This window comes from Eptesicus fuscus, chromosome 6 (genome assembly GCF_027574615.1).
Source record: "Eptesicus fuscus isolate TK198812 chromosome 6, DD_ASM_mEF_20220401, whole genome shotgun sequence".
In the NCBI taxonomy this organism is placed as follows: domain Eukaryota; kingdom Metazoa; phylum Chordata; class Mammalia; order Chiroptera; family Vespertilionidae; genus Eptesicus; species Eptesicus fuscus.
In genome coordinates this window covers 4782651-4800952 of record NC_072478.1, presented here as the reverse complement: position 1 = coordinate 4800952, position 18302 = coordinate 4782651, and the positions used below count along the sequence as shown (strand labels likewise).

The 18302-nt window shown below is 50.1% G+C and overlaps 3 non-coding genes across 3 annotated transcripts; all 3 read right to left on the bottom strand.

The window, feature by feature from the left end:
* Positions 1-13583: 13583 nt before the first annotated feature.
* On the bottom strand, positions 13584-13656 carry TRNAV-AAC (transfer RNA valine (anticodon AAC)). The gene has a single exon. It is a non-coding gene; the product is annotated as a tRNA-Val (tRNA).
* Positions 13657-13953: 297 nt separating this feature from the next.
* Positions 13954-14025, bottom strand: TRNAP-UGG (transfer RNA proline (anticodon UGG)). Its single transcript has one exon. It is a non-coding gene; the product is annotated as a tRNA-Pro (tRNA).
* A 2309-nt stretch (positions 14026-16334) lies between these two features.
* TRNAT-UGU (transfer RNA threonine (anticodon UGU)) lies at positions 16335-16407 on the bottom strand. The gene has a single exon. It is a non-coding gene; the product is annotated as a tRNA-Thr (tRNA).
* Between the last annotated feature and the right edge of the window lie 1895 nt (positions 16408-18302).

The window sequence follows — 18302 nt, the reverse complement described above, 5'->3', positions numbered from 1 at the left end:
CCAAAGTCTTGATTAATAAAACTATAGTTGAAAGCTGGTCTTATTGAATTCATGGATAGAAATATTGCCATGACTCAGTCAGTAAGAATTGCCAAATTCAAAAAAAAAGAAAAAAATTGCCAAATTCTGGAGGGATGAGGTAGGAAGAAATATATATCATTTACCAAATTGCTTTAAAAATGTCTTCTTATATTTGAAAAGCAAGAGTAAAATCCTTATCCTTTTAACAGTGTAGAAAAGAACCAAATTTTAACTCTATTAGCTTATTTTTATTTTTTAATTTATTTCATTAAATTTATTATTCAGGAGAGTACATGCTAGGCAGGGGATTTTAAAGACTGAGAAGCCCTAGCTGGTTTGGCTCAGTGGACAGAGTGTCAGCCTGGGGAGTGAAAGGTTGCAGTTCAATTCCAGTCAAGGGCACATGCCTGGGTTGAGGGCTCATCCCCAGTAGGGGGCATGCAGGAGGCAGCCTATCAATGATTCTCATCGTTGATGTTTCTCTCTCCCTCTTTGTTCCTCTCTGAAATCAATAAAAAATATATTTAAATAAACAAATAAAAATAAAGACCAAGAAGATCTCAATATTATTCATCAGCTTTATGCTTTATTAGAGGCCCGATGCACAAAATTCATGCAAGAGTAGGCCTTCCTTCTCCCTGCTGGCACTGGCTTCCCTCTGGCAGCCACAGGCACTGAGGACCTGGGCTTCCTTCTGGCGGCCAGCAGGCACTGAGGACCCTGGCTTCCCTCGAAGCCCGGCCTCGTCCAGAAGGACGTCCAGTCTAATTAGCATATTATGCTTTTATTATTATAGATACCAAAATGAAGTTTATTCTCTTCATTTGTCCTTGGCTATAGTTGGCAAATGGCACTAATTGGATTTCTGCTGTCTCCCTGAGTAGGGTGGTTTAAGCTGTTTACCCTCTGGGTGGGGAGGAAAAATGCAAATCATTTACTCTTAAGTGTCCTTGGTTTAGGGAAGATAGAATTTATTAGATGGCTGCAAACTGCTGTTTAACTATTTGTCTCAGTTTCCCCATCCCGCTTATCCTGGCTTACTGGCCTGTGTCATTTGTATCACTTCCTATTATTATTGTTTTAGAGCCTTCTATAACTTTTACAAAATGTTCTTACTCACTCACAAACAACCAGTTTTAGATAATTTACTTTCTTTTTTCTTCAAAATATATTTCCACAAACGACAAGTGCTGGCAAGGATGTGGAGAAAAAGGAACCCTCTTGTACTGCTGGTGGGGATGCAGACTGGTGCAGCCACTGTGGAAGACAGTATGGAGCTTCCTCAAAAAACTAAAAATGGAACTCCCATTTGAGCCAGTAATCCCACTTCTAGGAATACATCCCAAGAAACCAGAAACACCAATCAGAAAGGATATATGCACCCCTATGGTCATAGCAGCACAATTTACAATAGCTAAGATTTGGAAACAGCCTAAGTGCCCATCAGCAGATGAGTGGATTAAAAAACTGTGGTACATCTACACAATGGAATACTATGCTGCTGTAAAAAAGAAGGAACTCTTACCATTTGCAACAGCATGGATGGACCTGGAGAGCATTATGCTAAGCGAAATAAGCCAGTCGGAGAAAGATAAATATCACATGTGTGGAATATAATGAACAAAATAAACTGATGAACCAAAATAGAGCCAGAGGAAAAAAAATATTTTAGAATATAATAGAAGTAATCCTGTTATTTGCAGGTTTTTAATATTTCCTACAACTTTTGTGATATTATGTTAGTATAGTTTTGGTAATATTATTATATTTAAAATTGTTTTTCTTGAAATATTAATGTTTATTTCATGTAAAAAAAATAATAAAATAAAATCAAGAAAAAAATATATGTATATATTTCCATGCCTCATATCTTTTAGTATCAAAACCATACAATTTCTTTCCAGTTTAATTAGAATTCTTAATTCTTAGAAACCTTGGTTTTTATTTAAACATACTCAGTTTCAAGAAACACACCTTTGTCCTAACCGGTTTGGCTCAGTGGATGGAGCGTCGGCCTTCGGACTGAAGGGTCCCAGGTTCGATTCCGGTCAAGGGCATGTACCTTAGTTGCGGGCACATCCCCAGTAGGGAGTGTGCAGGAGGCAGCTGATCGATGTTTTTCTCTCATCGATGTTTCTAGCTCTCTATCCCTCTCCCTTCCTCTAGCTCTCTATCCCTCTCCCTTCCTCTCTGTAATAAAAAAAAAGAAACACACCTGTTAGGTGGAGGCAGGGGGGAAAGACCACAGCCATGCAAGCACCCGCAAGGTAGATGGTGATGAAGATAACTGGCAGATAACTGGCCTCTTCCCAGAACCTTGCTAGCCTTCCCAGACCCCTGCCCGAGGCAGGAATTCCACATCTCTCATGCTCTCCACCCTCCCCTCACCAAACGGCTGTATAAAGGAAGTACCTAAGCCCCTGTTTTGGCGCGAACTCCCCTGGCCCACTCTCGGACCGGTGAGTTTCGCCCGGGAGCGCAAGATTAAAACCTCCCCCCTGCTTTCCATCGCCTGGACTCTGTGTCTTGTTTCCTGCGTCGCAAACCTTTCAACACCTTTGCCCTAGCTGGTTTGGATCAGTGGATAGAACCTTGGCCTGTGGACCAAAAGGTCCTGGGTTTGATTCCAGTCATTTGGTCTCTTGTATTAAGTAGGTAAACTCAAGATTTATCTAGCAATCAATGCTTTAACAGCTGAAATGAGTTAACTTGATAAGCTCACAAGGCTAAGGTGTGTTTTTTTATTCCCCTTTCAATAAGGGTTACCTCCTAAAAACTTGCATTTGAAAAGATGTGCTAGATAAGAGTTTTTTACCAGATATTTATATTTCCAAGGTTCAAGGACTTTAGCTTCATAAAGTCAATTATCTATAAGCATTTGAGCTGAACAGGGTGGGTTTGGGGGAAGGTAAAAGGATTTGGTGGCTTGAACTGTCTCTGGAGCCACACCTCTGGCCTTGTAAAGACTGTTTGTAAGCAAGGACAGTCGGTTTTGATACCTTGAGGACTGGCACATGTTGACAAAGGGCTAACAAATTCATTCACCCATTTTTGAAAGATTTCTTTCCATTTGGGTGTTTGAAGTTTTGAAGTTTTCTTTCAAACTCTGTAGCAATTACAGAGAGATCTAGTTTACAGGAAGCACATAGCTGAGGGTCATTTCTGAGAGTGATAATGGCTTGCATCTACGGAAAAGACACATTAACCTGAGAGCTCATTCTCCATTCACTTCCCTGGGAATGGAAAACCGGGTTTAGCTGCAGGCGGGAGAGTATTAAACTTAATGGTGCCATTAACCGGCCAACCTCTCCATTGCCAATTTGTATTGGGGCCAGGCCATGTTGCGGAAGATGAGTCTCTTTTTCTTGAGGGATTCAGGGTCAAATTTCTCCCAGTTGGTGAGAATGCATCCCAAAGGGGTATCTAGTAAGACAGTGTAGAGGTGATGTAGCTACAGCTATGAGACTAATCTGTGAACCCTCTAATAGAGACTGAGGAGGGGACAAATTTGAGGGCAGAATAAGTGTCCCCAATGTCAATTAAAAAGGCAGTTGGTTGCCCTAACTCCGTGGTCAGCAAACTGCGGCTCTCGAGCCACATGTGGCTCTTTGGCCCCTTGAGTGTGGCTTCTCCACAAAATACCACGGCCTGGGCGAGTCTATTTTGAAGAAGTGGCGTTAGAAGAAGTTTAAGTTTAAAAAATTTGGCTCTCGCCGAAACTGCTTTGGCTCAGTGGATGGAGCGTCAGCCTGCAGACTGAAGGGTCTCGGGTTCGATTCTGGTCAAGGGCCTGTGCCTTGGTTTCGAGCACATTCCCCAGTGTGGGGTGTGCAGGAGGCAGCTGATCGATGTTTCTAGCTTTCTATCTCTCTCCCTCCCTGTAAAAAGTCAATAAAATATATTTTAAAAACTAAAAAATTTGTCTCTCAAAAGAAATTTCAATCATTGTACTGTTGATATTTGGCTCTGTTGACTAATGAGTTTGCCGACCACTGCCCTAACTGGTTTGGCTCAGTGGATAGAGTGTCGGCCTGAGGACTGAAGGGTCCCGGGTTCAATTTCAGTTAAGGGCACGTGCTGGGCTTCAGACTCGATCCCCAGTGGGGGGCATGCAGGAGGCAGCTGATCAGTGATTCCCTCTCATCACTGATGTTTCTATTTCTCTCCCTCTCCCTTCCTCTCTAAAGATCAATTAACAACTTTTTAAAAAAGCCACCACAATTGTTACCTGAGGCTCTGTCGTGGTGATGTAAGTGGGGACCCTGTCAGGGCCTGGGCAGCTTCAGTCTTCCTTGGCCAGCTCCAAGAGGTCTGGGAACTCCAAACCGGATCCAGAGTGTCCTTGCTGGACTGGCTGAGGACCTGGAGGGTCCAGACTACAGTCTAATTACCAGTGTGTAAATATTTCTCTTTTTTCCGCATCCAGCATGGCTAGAGAGCGGTCCAGTTCCTGAGTAGGGGGTCTGGGGATTGAGAAAATGAAAGAAAGAGACAGACAGAGAGATAGAAGGAAAAAGCTGGGGCCAGGTGGGACCACTGTCCTCTGACATGGACAGGGACAGGAACAGTGACTCCGAGCCCATACAGCGTGTTTATTTTATACAATGAGAAAAACAGGAAGTTTTACCAAAAGTCAAGGCAAAGGAGATTAGGTGCATTCTTGGGTGGGCCCCAGTCGTATTCATTCCTGGTGCTTGGCTGGATTTAAATAACAAAACCCACCCCCTGGCGCCTGGGCTGAAGGTCAAGCCGACAACACTCCTGCCTTTTGGCAAAGTGTGTTTCCAGGGTGTGGCTTTGCCAACGCCCCTGGATTCAGCTGACAATAATTAAAGAAATGCCCTTGTGCCTTCCCAGGCGCTCTCTACACCAGTGGCCTTCCCTTCCACACCTGGGGCAGGGCCCAGGCGGGGGTCTGGGGGTTGGGCAGGACTTGGCCCAGTGTCTTGTTGTAGGCACAGGTGTCTGACCGGTGGGGTTAGACCAAACCTGGGTTCAGCAACCTTGGTACTTGAATTCTGGTAAGAAAATAATTCAGAGCCAAGACCCAAATTCGCTAAAGGAAGTGTAGTTGAGCAAGCAAAGAGAAAAGACACTTGAAGAGAAATTGAGCTGCCTGGGGAGTGGGCTAGGACCCCTTTTAAACCCTCCAAGGGGAAGTAGCTGCTTTCCTCTTCACACTGACCCCTGGGGCCTGTCCTGTCATCTGTCCTTGCACGGAAGGTAGATGGGGCTTTCCTCCAGCCCCCCCCCCCCCCAACCACTGTTCTCTGCTAAGGGTGGGGGTCTCCCACATGACTAACCACGTGCCAGAGGAGAAAAGTCAGGAAAATCCCGCCTGCATGGCCAGAGGCCCTCTAGGGTGGAGAGGTCCTAGGGGCAAGGCCTTGAATATCTCCAGCATCTGCTCCACCAGTTCTTTCTCCTCACTGGGTGTCAGGGGGTTCCACCCTGGTGGCCTGTGCCTGGCCCATCGTCCTGCTCCGCTCATGTCTGTCTAACTGTCTACAGCACTTCCTTGCTGCATGTGAAGCAGAGCCCCTGACTTACCCTGGGTTGGATGACCGGCACTTTGCTTGGGGTTCGTGAGATCAGTGGCCAGGAGCTGATAGGCCTCCATCTGGGCCTCAGCCTTGGCCTGATCTCTTTTGTTTTTGGATTTGGGTCTCCTAGTCTCTATTATTAAAGGCCTTAAAGGCCAGGTTAATGAGGTCTTTTTGAGGGGTTTGTGGCCCTGTGTCTATTGTTTGAAGTTTGCGGCGTATGTGGGGGGCTGACTGGGATATAAAATGGGTGTTCAGAAGGGTTCCCTCTGGAGAGGTGGGGTCTAAGGTGGTAATTTCCGTAAGGCCTCTTTGAGGCGTGAGAGGAAGAGAGCTGGGTTTCTGTCAGGACCCTGAGTGATTCATTAAGTTTGTCATAGTGGACGGCTGTATGGGCAACCTTTTTGAGTCCGGCAATGAGACAGGTGGTCATATGGCTACGGAGCCGGCGCCCTGGAGAAGTAACCTGCTAGTCGCACCCCAGATCATCTGGGGTTGGCTGCCACATCCTCTCTCTGGAGGGCACTGCCATGGTCCTGAGCTGCTAGCCAGATGCACTCCTTCTCCTCTGGGCTTAGGGAGGAGGACAGGATGACATAGCTGTCATGCCAGGTCAGGTCATAGGACTGGGTAAGGTACCCAAATCCCTTAGTAAAGGAGGTCAGGTCAGTGGTAAAAGACCCAAGACGCCTCTCAATCTGTGTGAGGTTGGACATGGAAAATGGGATGTGACCCCCCAGACAATACCCTCAGGCCCGGCCTCCTCTCGGAGGGGAAGGATAGGGGATGGAGGCTGGGCTGTCCAGGAACGAGTAAGAGTGGGTCTTGGTAAGAAGGTTGAGGGGGTGGATGAAGAGGTGGAGTCCAAAGACAGGGGGCAGTTGGAGGAGGGACTTAAGGAGGTGGGTTCGGGGGACCTGGAGGGAAATGGAGAATCGAGTGATCAGAAGGGTCGAAGGGAGGGTCTGAGGAACCTGGCAGGTCGGGGAGGGATGGATCAGGAGCCTTGGGGTGGAAAGGTCCAGGGTGGGCAGAAGAGGATTTGAGTGGAGAAGTAGGATTTGTTAGATAGAGCAGGTTTGGCAGAGAGAAGGACGATTACAGTATGTGAAGAAGGCCTGGACGTAAGGGATCTTGGACCATTTCCATTGCCGTGACAGACATTGTCTAAGTTCCGGAGAATGTTAACATCGAAAGTTCCATTCTCAGGCCAATGGGAGTCATTGTCTAAATCACACTGTGGCCAGGCAGTATTACAGTAGAAAGTAAGGTGCTTTGGCCCGACCTCCATGGAAAGGCCGAGTGTATTTAGATTATGGGGGAGACATCTCAAAGGAGTGTGTGTGTGTGTGTGTGTGTGTGTGTGTGTGTGTGTGTGTGTGTTTGGGGGGGGGGGCAGAAAAAGAATTCCCCATGGAGTTACTTAGGAAGAGGAGGTAAGCAACAAAGGGATACCCAGGAAGCTAGATTAGAGAGAGGGCGTCCCCACCATTGGTCAGGCGTGGGAGAGAGAAAGACAGTCTGATCTGAGTGGTGGGTGTCCCCACGATGAGGAAGACTGTGGGACCTGGTCCCAGGGTGAGGCCAGACTGGAGAGGTCTTTGTCTGAGACAGAAAACAGCAAATCAGAAACCCTGCCCTAGCCGGTTTGGCTCAGTGGATAGAGCGTCGGCCTGCAGATCAAAGGGTCCCGGGTTTGATTCCGGTCAAGGGCATGTACCTTCGTTGCAGGCTCCTCCCCTGGTCAGGGCTGGTGCAGGAAGCAACCAATCAATGTTTCTCTCACATCGATGTTTCTCTCTGTCTTTCCCCCTCTCTCACACTCTCCCTAAAAATCAATGGAAAAATATCCTCAGGTGAGGATTACCTAAAAAATAAAATAAAAAATCAATTTCAGATTACTTTGAAAAAAAAATGAAAGAAAGAAAAGAAATCCTGATGGGTGATCCAATTGTTACTTACTGGAGATGAAATGAGCCAGTGTTGAGTGTGGGGTCAGCAATGGGAAGGAGAGGTTCTCCATCCGGCATCCTCCTTGGCTGGTTCAGGAGGGCCCATAAGGGAGGGAGGCCTGATTGAGGCCGGTGATCATGTCACTTGAGTAGAATTCAGAGGTAAAACCAGGATGAGCTGCTGCTGCCTACTGCTCTCCTAGTAACAGACTCAGTAACCCAAGATGGGGCGATGGCTCCCCTTCTCTGTGGAACCTTCCCAGGTTTCAGCACCAAATGTTAGGGTGGCCAAAGGAGGATTGCACGAGGCCAAAAGTGGTAAAAAATATATATATATAAATATGATTTCATTAGGTCAAGTGGAAACCAGGTGGGCTGAGCCCCAAAATGCCGCCAATGGGCCAAGTAGGGGATGGGGGATATCTCTCTCTCCTGTGAAGGTCAGAGTAACCGGTGGGCAGGAGGCCGGGTGTAGGCAGTCCACTGAAAGCTGGGTGAGGTGGCTTCCTGGACCACCGGGAGGGTGAGAGCCTGGGGCATATGGGGCGCAGGGGAAAGGTGGAGAAAGCCCAACAGCGACCTTTACTTTCAGGGTTGAGCGTCTCAGTTCGCTCCCAGGTGCTGTGACTGTGGTGCGCATGGCCAGGTAGCTTTGGCAACAAAGAAATCTCTCAGGACATCCAGAGGTGACATTGAGAATAGTAACGTTAACATAAGGAACATTCAAACCTGCAAAGATTTTTGTGAGTTTATTTGAGACAATTGGCAGGAAGCAGAATCTCAAGGTATTGAGATGATGTTCTGGGAGAATCTGGCGAATGGCGTTTTTTTTCACCTGTTTTTTGTTTGTTTGTTTGTTTGTTTGTTTTAATTACCATCAAAGGAAGGAAGTGGGTTCCATGAAATCCACTGGTGATAGACTAGGGAGGTGGGAGAAAGCAAATAGGGGAAACCTCTGGGATTGGATCAGAAGTAAAATGGTAGACACCTGCTTGTTTTACATAGGTGGGTGCAGGATAGTTAAGTCAACAATTGAGATGATAACAATAACAATGTGGGCATTTGTGGTTTGCCCTGAGGGTCTGAAAAAAGGGAAGTTACAAGTTACCTTGACATTCCAAAGATATGTTATCTTAGATGCAATACACAACAGGCTAAGATCAAAGTTGACCTTTGTCAGGGAAGATACCGGCTGTGGGCACAACTACCCTCTATCAACTGCTTTTTAATTTTAAAAGTTTTCATTTCAGACCATCCTTGGGGTCATTAGGTCTCTGAGTTTGCAAGGCCATCACGAAGGCCTTTCTGAGCTTGTCAGGCTAGCATGTGGCCCCTTTCGTCCACAGAATCAACCAATGTTACTTTCAATCTAAAAAGTACGTTTAAGTATGAATTTATCAGAAGCTCACCTATTACCTTCTGGTTTCCCCTTAATGCCTAGCACCGACACAACTGCCTCTTCTGTTTTATTCTCACTGCAAATTCCGGGCGTTGTCCACACATCCTTTTGAGCGTTGTTAACGGAGGGAGCACAGAAGAAATGGACTTCTTCCCGCCAGGCTGGGTGGAGGGGACCTGGGGGTCCTGAGCAGAGGGTGCGGCCGCTCTCCTGGGGGCGGTGATGCTGCAGTGCTGGTGTCTGCAGCTGCCCAGTGGGCATGTGAGTTGAACAGCCAGGAGCAGGCTGGCACCATTTCCTGAGAGGCGGGGTGTGCTGGGGAGCTGGGCATGACTTGGGGGTAGTAGAGCTGGAGCCTGTGGGCCCCCAAACCCTTGGAGTGGAAAGGAGAGAAGAATCCAGGTGGAGATTTGGGCTGGAGAAAAAACGCAGAGGCATTGACCGTATGTGTGACTGCTAAAACAAAAACAACCTCCATGGCTAAGGCCTTTTTAGAAGAAAGGGTTTTCTGGACCAGAAAGGCTAGGTCCCAGGGCAGCAGCACCGGCTGGAGAAAGTCCTGAGTTAAAGGGTCCCTTTATACCTCAGCAGGGGGAGAAAGGGGTCAGTTCCTGGGGAAGGATTTACATTGGCTACGGGGGGGGGGGGGGGCAGGGTGAGGTGCAGCAGGGACAGAGGCCATACGTCAGATATAGTTACTAACGTTGATTGTTACAGGCGAGGGTTCGGAAAGTTCATGTATGCAGGATGCGATGGCCCATCTAGTGGTCGCCTAGCAGACGCCTGGAGGTCGATTCAAAGCTCCAACACACAGTCAGGAATGTGGACAGTCCTCCATCAGCTGGCTCCTAACTTAAAGGCGAACCGCTCTGTCTCTTTCTCTCGGCCTCTGGCACTGTCTTGTCACAGCTATGGCAGAGGGTGGAGTCACCTGGGGAGAGAGTGGGCACGCCAAGAGCAGAGACCCAGGCAAAGGCCCTGGAGAAACCGACATTCGCGGCAGATGGCGCAAGAGGAGGAGGCTCCGGAGGTGGGAGGAAATCCGATGTGTAGCAGAGTTCAGGTCGAGTATGTCGATGCTTCAGAGGAACATGGGGACTGAAAAGTGTTCACTGCTTCAACCACAGGAAGTTGCTGGCAACCACAGAGATCTGAGTTGGGCAATTCACTCAATAGCCAACAGTGATGCTCCAACGATATGATCCAACAATCTCACATCTAGTATATTCCCAAAGAAACATGATCGATATCTCAAAGAGATATCTGCAACCCCAAGTCCATCGCAGCGTTATGCACAATAGCCAAGCTATGTAAACGACCTAAGTGCCCATCAACAGGTGAACGGATAAAGAAAATGTGAGATTATATATGTGGATATTATTCCGCCTGTAAAAATAAGCAAATCTTGCCCGGCCGGCATGGCTCAGTGGTTGAGTGTTGATCTATGTATGCAGGATGCGATGACACATCTAGTGGTCACGGTTTGATTCCCGGTCAGGGCACATGCCCGGGTTGCAGGCTTGATGCCCAGTGAGGGGCATGAAGAAGGAAGTAAATCAATGATTCTCTCTCATTGTTGAATTTTCTATCTCTCTCCCCCTTTACCTTCCTCTCTGAAATCAAGAAAAATATATTTTAAAAAATAATAGTAAGAAAATCTTGCCATTTGTGACAACAGAGATAAACCTGAAGGACATCATGTTAACTGAAATAAGCCACACAGAAGACAAATGCTGTATGATCTCACTTATATGTAGAATTCAAAAAAGCTAATTCATATCCCTGGTCCATGTGACTCAGTGGATACAGTATCGGCCTGCGGACTGAAAGTCTTGGGTTCGATTCCCAGACAAGGGCATGTACCTGGGTTACAGATTCCATCTCCAGCCTGGCCGCATGTGGAAGGCACCCAATCGATGTGTCTCTCTCATCGATGTTTCTCTCTCTCCCCACCTCCTCCCCACTCTCTCTAAAAATCAATGGAAAATCTTTGTGTGAGTAGAGAGTAGAATGGTGGTTGCAGGTGCTGGAAGTGGGCTAAATGGAGAGAGGTTAGTCAAAGCGTTCAAACTTTCAGTTATAAGGTGAATAATTTTCTGAGACCAAGTGACTCAGATGATTTCAGCTACTGATCAAGTCCACTCTCACCACTTCTAGTCAATATTGTCATAAAGATTCTGGCCAGTGCAACAAGGTGAGAAAAGCAAGCAAGAAATAAAATTCTCATTATTTATGACGATAGGATATCTGGGGAAAATCCAATGGAATCTACAAAATAAACTGCTAGACATGATAAGTGAGTTTAGTAAGGGTGTGAGATACAAAATCAATATGCTAAAAATAAATTGTATCTCTATACAGTAGTTCTCTATACGGTAGCCTAACAATTGGAAATGGTTTTGTTTTTTAAAAATAAAAGAAACTGCCTGGCCGGAGCGTTGATCCAGGAACCAAGAGGTCATGGGTTCGATTCCTGATCAGGGCACATGAAAAAATAAAAGAAACTGCTGACTTCTGTTGTTGACATAAGAAACATCCAAACCTGTAGAGAATTTTTATGAGTTTATTTGAGCCAAACTGATGACATATGTTGGGGTGCAAGGTCTCACATGCGCCGGAGAATGGCAGTGTCGCAGCTTATTTTATACATTAAAATCAAAGGAGGGGTGATAAGAAAGGTGCATGAAGTCCATTGGTGATAGATGAAGGGGGCAGGAGAAAGCAGACGTGGGGGGTGGAATTGCCCAGGATTGGATAAATGTCAAAGCAGAGGACCAATACTTCTTTTACATTGGTGGGTAAAGGCTAGTCAACATTGAATACTCACAGCACAGAGAGATGGTATGTGGGCAACAAGATAGCAAGGAGGGGCTCTGTGGTCTCCTGCGTGGTGGTCTTGGCCTCTGGTGGGGCCGTTGTGCCTTCCAGGGGCAGGAAAAGGAAATTACTCTGACATTTCAAAGGGATGCTATCCTGGATGCATAAGAACAGTGGTTAGGGAAGCTACGGGCCTGGGACGTGATCACCCGCCATGGCCTACCCAGTTGGAAATTTGTGATCAGACCATCCTGTGTGGTTGCTTTTGGGCACTAAGCTTGCCATGTAGCCCCCTGAGCTTGTCGGGTTGAGTGCATTAGCCCCCTTTTCATTCACATCGTTCCATTGCTTTATGGTTGACTTGAGTGAAAAACAAAAAGTATTGTGTAATTTCTGAAGAATTGTGATGCAGAAAACTGCTGACAAGCGAATTTTGCAGGTACTACAATGACAGCATGACTCCCAGCGGACTGCTCATTGGTGGTATGTTTTTTGTCTGTTGTGTATTTGTTTGGGTGTTTGTTTATTTTTGAGAAATGAAATAACTGAATCATTTGCTGGTGGGCTGAGTAGCCCATCAAGGGCAGACCCCAGAGCTACGTTTGTGACAGACCACCCAGCCAAACAGCATTCCCAGGAGAAAAAAGACTGTTTCAAGATTAGCTGTGAGGTTTCTCTTCTTTTCCCGCCTTTATTCAAGAAAATCAGCCAGTTGATTGGTCTCTGTCACACTCATGGGCAATCTCAACAAGTGAGTCTCCTTCACACAGTCCCTCATTTTATTTATTTATTTTTAGAGTTTTCTTTTCTTTTTTAAAATATATTTTTATTGGTTTCAGAGAGGAAGGGGGAGGGAGAGAGAGAGAAACATCAGTGATGAGAGGGATACTTGGATTGGTTGCCTCATGTGCCCCATCAGGGACCCGGATGGAGCCTGCAACCGAGGTTCGTGCCCTTGACCAGAATTGAACCGGGGCCCTTCAGTCCTCAGGCCAATGCTCTATCCACGGAGCACAGCCCTTCGTTTCATTTTTCCCTTTTTTTGTTTTTTTTTGTTTTGTTGTTGTTGTTCTTTTTGTTTAGCCCTTCGTTTTAAATGGTTGCTGTAATTACTTAGACTGGCTGTCTCTGGGTAAACGTCAAAGGCTCTTCTAAAGTCATCTGGGATTTCTTAGAAGGTGCTGTGGACAGCTACCCAAGAGTATGTTTATATGAGCTTCTTCAGTTTAATTTTATCCCCCACCCCACCCCCACCCCCACCCCCGTTTCATTTCTTAAAGGCTACGCTGCACCACCTCCTTGGCCTGTTGCTCTTGGTTTAAAATTTCGTACGAAGCGTTTTCCTGAGGCTGCTGGGGGCGCTATCAACAGTGCAGAGGCACCAAATTGACCTTGTCACCCAGAGGTCTAAGGTGCTGCGTTAAGGCTTCAGGCTCTCTGGAGGTGTGGGTTGGAGTGCCGCCAAACTTTTGCAGCATCTTCTATCCTCTAAGCAGTTTTTTTCCTTTGGGTCACAAAAGAGGGGTGATACGAGATTGAACTCCAGCGGGAAGTTCCGCCCTTATTCGTGTAGAACCCGGTGTAGGCGAGCGGCTGCAGGGGCCGGGCTGGGCGCGGTCTACTGCGCAGGGGTGCTCTTGACCAAAAGTGGGGAGGCGCCAGGTCTTCACCGGGGCAGGTGGCTGAAGCGGGAACCCAGGGGTGTGATGCGATCTCTCTGGAAGACCGTCCACCTCTGTAACCAGGTGGAGATGATGACGTGATGTCCTGCATTGTCTCCTAGGGTTCCAAATGTAATGCAATACTAGAAGTTTCTAATGACGAGGAGAAAAACAAGGCATTAGCAATGCCTGTTTCCGCCCGGTTTCGAACCGGGGACCTTTCGCGTGTTAGGCGAACGTGATAACCACTACACTACGGAAACCTGATAGGGGCGGCCCCCAGTTCCTCTATTGACTGCTACCAAAGCCTATTCGGGACGCGATGTTCCTGCAACTTGATAAGCGCCAAAGGACCGGCCCCACAATGAACTGAATCCCAAGCAGCAGGTGCTGCACTCAACCTCTCCCGGCTACTCTAGATCCCAGGCGGCTCCGCCACTCTTCCACACGCTTTCCTTCCGGAGACCCAGCTCTCCCGGAACTCGACGATTCCCACCGCCAGTCTAGAACCCAAGCTGGCCGGATAACAAGAAATGTTGTTTTGTAAAAAGCATAAAACTGGGCTCGTCCGGGATTTGAACCCGGGACCTCTCGCACCCAAAGCGAGAATCATACCCCTAGACCAACGAGCCGGCTGCTGCTCAGCTTCGCCGTTCAGGCCTTAGTCTGATTCTCTGTGGCGTCGTTGCATCACCAGGAAACGGGCTTTCACTTCTGGCATATTGAAACCACTCGGATTTCGGAGTCTCCCACGCTCACCCCATCCCTTTCAGCCGTCTCTGCTTCCACGGTTAACTCAGCGGCACCGGCTCGCGCAGTGCAAGCGCCGCGTCCCGCTCGGCCCCTCTGAGATGTCCTGGAATCCGAATTGCTGTAGCCACTCAGGCAGCAGAAAAGGGCATCCTTTCGCTTTGGGGGACTGGAGCCCCCTCCCAAGGAAGCCCAAATAAGGTGCAAGTCTGGAGGCCCAGGGGCGGGACGCAGAGGCCGAGAGAGCCGGAGGTCTCCTGGAGAGAACCGGGCGCCGGGCTCGGAGGAGGTGCGGGGGGACTGGGGTCATCAGCCGCGACAGGAGAAATGAAATCGGGGGTAGTCTCTTCATGTGGGCTGCCTGGTATCGTTTTATGAAAATATTTTAAAAACAACACATAGTTATTTGCAACGTGTTCAGGAACTATAGGGAAGTGTAAGGCAGAAATGAGATGGCCGGGAACCTTGCTCCCCAAGGCTGGCACCAGCCCGCGCGCACCCGCGGCGCCCATGCGGGTGCCTGGCGCTCGGCCCCCCGGGACTGCCCGGGAGGGAGCCGCCACCCGCACCCGGGGAACCAGCGGCTGGGCGGCGCTCTCCTCGCTCCTCTCGGACCTGCTCTTCCCAACGGACTTGGACTGGACTGGTTGTTTGGGAGTGACAGTGATTCTGATTCCCTGCTGGAAATGTCACAACATTAACGCAAAGCTGGCCCAAATGTTTGTGTGCCACCAGCGGGCTGTTACCAAAGTGAGGGAGCCGCGAGGTGGTTGACCTGCTCCGAGGAAAACGGTGCTGATTTCTTCCATCGCCGCTGTCGGCGCTCCGGCTCGGCGCCGGGAGCGGACGGCTCCCTCGCGGCCTCTGCCGGGACCGAGGCGCCCGCGCCCGCCCACCCGCGCGGCCCGCGCCCTCCCGCTCTTGAGAGGAGCCGGTGGGCGCCCCTCCGCTCTCGGCGACCGCGGCCTCCGTGGTGGGAGCACTTGCTTCTCTTCTCTGTGGAATTACTTAAAGAGCGCGCAAACCAGCGTCCACATCCGCCACACCCGGACCCAAAGTCTGCAAATTTGTCATATTCGCTTCCAGTCTTTTTTTTTAACCATTCAGGTTTTTCCTTTAAACAAACAAAAACCCCACACAACTAATACATGCTGACCTTCTGACTTGGATGTATTAGTTTATGCTGTTAACGAAGCCAAGGAACACATGAGCCTAAACCCCCAGTGAGCAATGGAAGGGGCGCTGCTGCCCGTGGCCGGGTCGGGCCGCTGGGGGTCTCGGGCGCCCTCCCGTCGCCTGGGCGGGCACGACCCCCGGAGGCCTTGGCAGAGGCGACAGGCCCGGCTGCACCCCCAGCCGCAGCCCTCCCCGCAGAGCGGACCCTCCGAAGGGCCTGAGCCGGTCGCGGCCCCGCGCGGGGACACCGCTGACCCCGGGCTGCGCTCAGCGCCGCTGCGGGGGCTCCGCCGGGGCGGGCGCGGGAGGCCACCCATCAGTGTTTCTCTCTCTCTCTTCCTTCCCCCTCTCCTCCTTCCTCTCTCTCTCTTTAAAATCAACAAAAATACAACTAATATATGCTGACCTTCTGCATACATGTTGATTTAATATCCTCAGGTGAGGATTTTTAAAAGAGAGAAAACAGAACCTGGCGGGTGCACCAGCGGAGAGAACCGCTCGCGGAAACCTGGGGAGATGCCGGAGGAGGCCGTGAATGGAGCAGGCGGGGTGCGTGGAGGGGCACCCGCTCCCCCCGACTTCGGCCCCCGGGATTGGCGGGCCCCACGTGCCTGCCGCACCGCCAGGCCAGTTCACTACAGAAGCCATATTGCGAGGGCCAACGGCGAGTTCTGCCCGCATTCTCAGTCGCCCTCCCAACTGAAACAGGAGGCTCCCGGGGGCGCTGGCAGGTGGTCTCCAGCAACGAAGGTGAAAGAACGAGAGCGAGGGGCCGCGGGGGGGGGGGTGGGGGTACGGGAGCGGGGCCGCCGGGATGTGTGACCACAAGGCCGACGCCAGGTGTGGTTGCCAGAGGTGTGCGCCCTAAGGGAGGGCCGAGGGCGGCTGACACCAGCGGGGCCGGGACCTGGGAACTTCACCGGAGCAGCCTCCCAGAAAGGCGGGATTGGGGGTGCCTGCGCACCTTAATGCGTTTCCACCGGTCGGTTATAAAAAAGGGGAAGAAACCCAGGCTAGGCCCCAGCGAGATTTGAACTCGCGACCCCTGGTTTACAAGACCAGTGCTCTAACCCCTGAGCTATAGGGCCCAGTGCGTAGCTACACTCTGCCTGCGACTGGTTGATGCCGCAGCCTCCTCCGCGCAGCCGCAGACAATTCACACAGAGGCGTTACACGGCGACGGGAGGATGATTTACACGGAGCCGCAGACAATTCACACGGAGAACCGACGGGAGGTGGGGCCAGCGTCCCGAGGGCCGAGGGCCCCGCTGGGCCGCGCAGCTGAGCCGGCGGCGTCGGCGGGTGTTGGTGCCGAGGGCGGGGCCGCAAATCCTGGGAGAGCCGCCCGCAGAGGCCCGAGGTTCGCGCGCCCGCTGAGCCGGGGGGGGGGGGGGGGGGGGGGGGGGGGGGCTGTGGAGAGGTCTCAGGTCGTCCAGCTTCTGCGGGGTCAGCGCCGAGGACCCTTGGAGGGCAGGGTTGTGTACGCAGATCGGGTGCTAGGTCAGGGCTGGGAGGAAGAAGTTAGGGGAAGGCTGTTAATAGGTCTGTCCTGGGGGGGATCGAGGTCCAGGGGGCTGGTAGGTAGCACGTGAGGGAGGGGGGAGGGTATCAGGAAGGAATCAGAGGCTGATAGTGATGGAGAAATCAGAATGTCTGAGTGTGAGGAAGTGGCAGGCCAAGGACTGAGGCAGGGCCCGGGGTCCCGAGCCCCTACGGCACCTTTAGGCAAATTAGGAAGAGACAACCCTTAGGGCCCCCCTTTGGACTCTTGGGGAGCAGGTTCTGTCAGAGCCCCAAAAGGGCACACGGAGTTGAGGGCAGGGGAGGGTGAGAGCCCAGGTGAGCGACAGGAGCCCTCGCCTGGCAATGGCCACAAAGTGGCGGCTGTAGGTAGGTGGTGGACCTTGGCCTGGTTGCCCAACCTGCCCTATGGCCGGTCCCTGCAGGCCGGATGACTTAGCTCTCTGGATGGCCAGGCCGAAAGCAGGCCCCTAGGTGACGTCCAGCCGTGAGGAGCTGTGTGAGAGTCTGGGGGCAAGGACCTGGGTTCTCACAGCTCTGCAGCTCGCAAGGATCTGGGACTAATATAGTTGGGGTCAGAAGAGCCCAAGTTAGGCCAGTCACTGCTCTCAGAGGCTCAAAAATCTGAGATCTTATGATGCCCAAAGGATGGAAGAGAAAAATGCACACATCCTCTCACACCAGCACTGACCATCTCTCTCGCCCTCCACGTGCAGTTATTATGTGTAATTGTTAACATCGCTTCAGATGTATAGATATCTATGCAGTTATTCTATAAACTCTATAGACACACAAACACAAAAGCTGAGAATACACACAGACAGCCACCCCTGCAGTCCCTAGACTTGGCCCTACAGGGCCTCCACCAGTCACCCTATCTTCTGTGACCTGCAACATGGGTTGCAATACTTCGGCATAGTTGCTAGATGACATAAGGGGTAATTGTGGTTCTCAGTTCAAACGCCACAGGTTTTCGTTGTGGAAATCAGTGATATTCAAACACATTGGATGGCTACAGTGTCCTAGAGCTCCTCTGTGTATGAAGAGGGCATAGGATTCACCTCTGGAATGCTGCTGGAGGCTAGACTCATTAAATGGTCCTGTCCCCGCCTGTTGGACACTGGATTCTGATTGCCTGTTGCTGTGTGCACTGGGCTGGCCTCTCAAACAGGGTCATGTCTGTCCTAACAAGGACCTGAACACAAAGTGTGCTTGAAGCATCTCCAAGGACAGAGTTCAGGAGCTCCAAGACTCCTGCAGACCAACTACTTGACTGTCACCGTTCCTGCATCTGTGTGAACCCGGGTACACAGAATTAGGTCAGCAATAGCTTTCATCTAGCCAGGGATCTGGTGGGGCTGGAAACCTATGGCCATCAACTAAATATGGGGTGGCTAATATTTAACAAGAAGTCAATAATAGGGTCTGACCTACCTGACCTCCATTTCAACACCTAAACCCT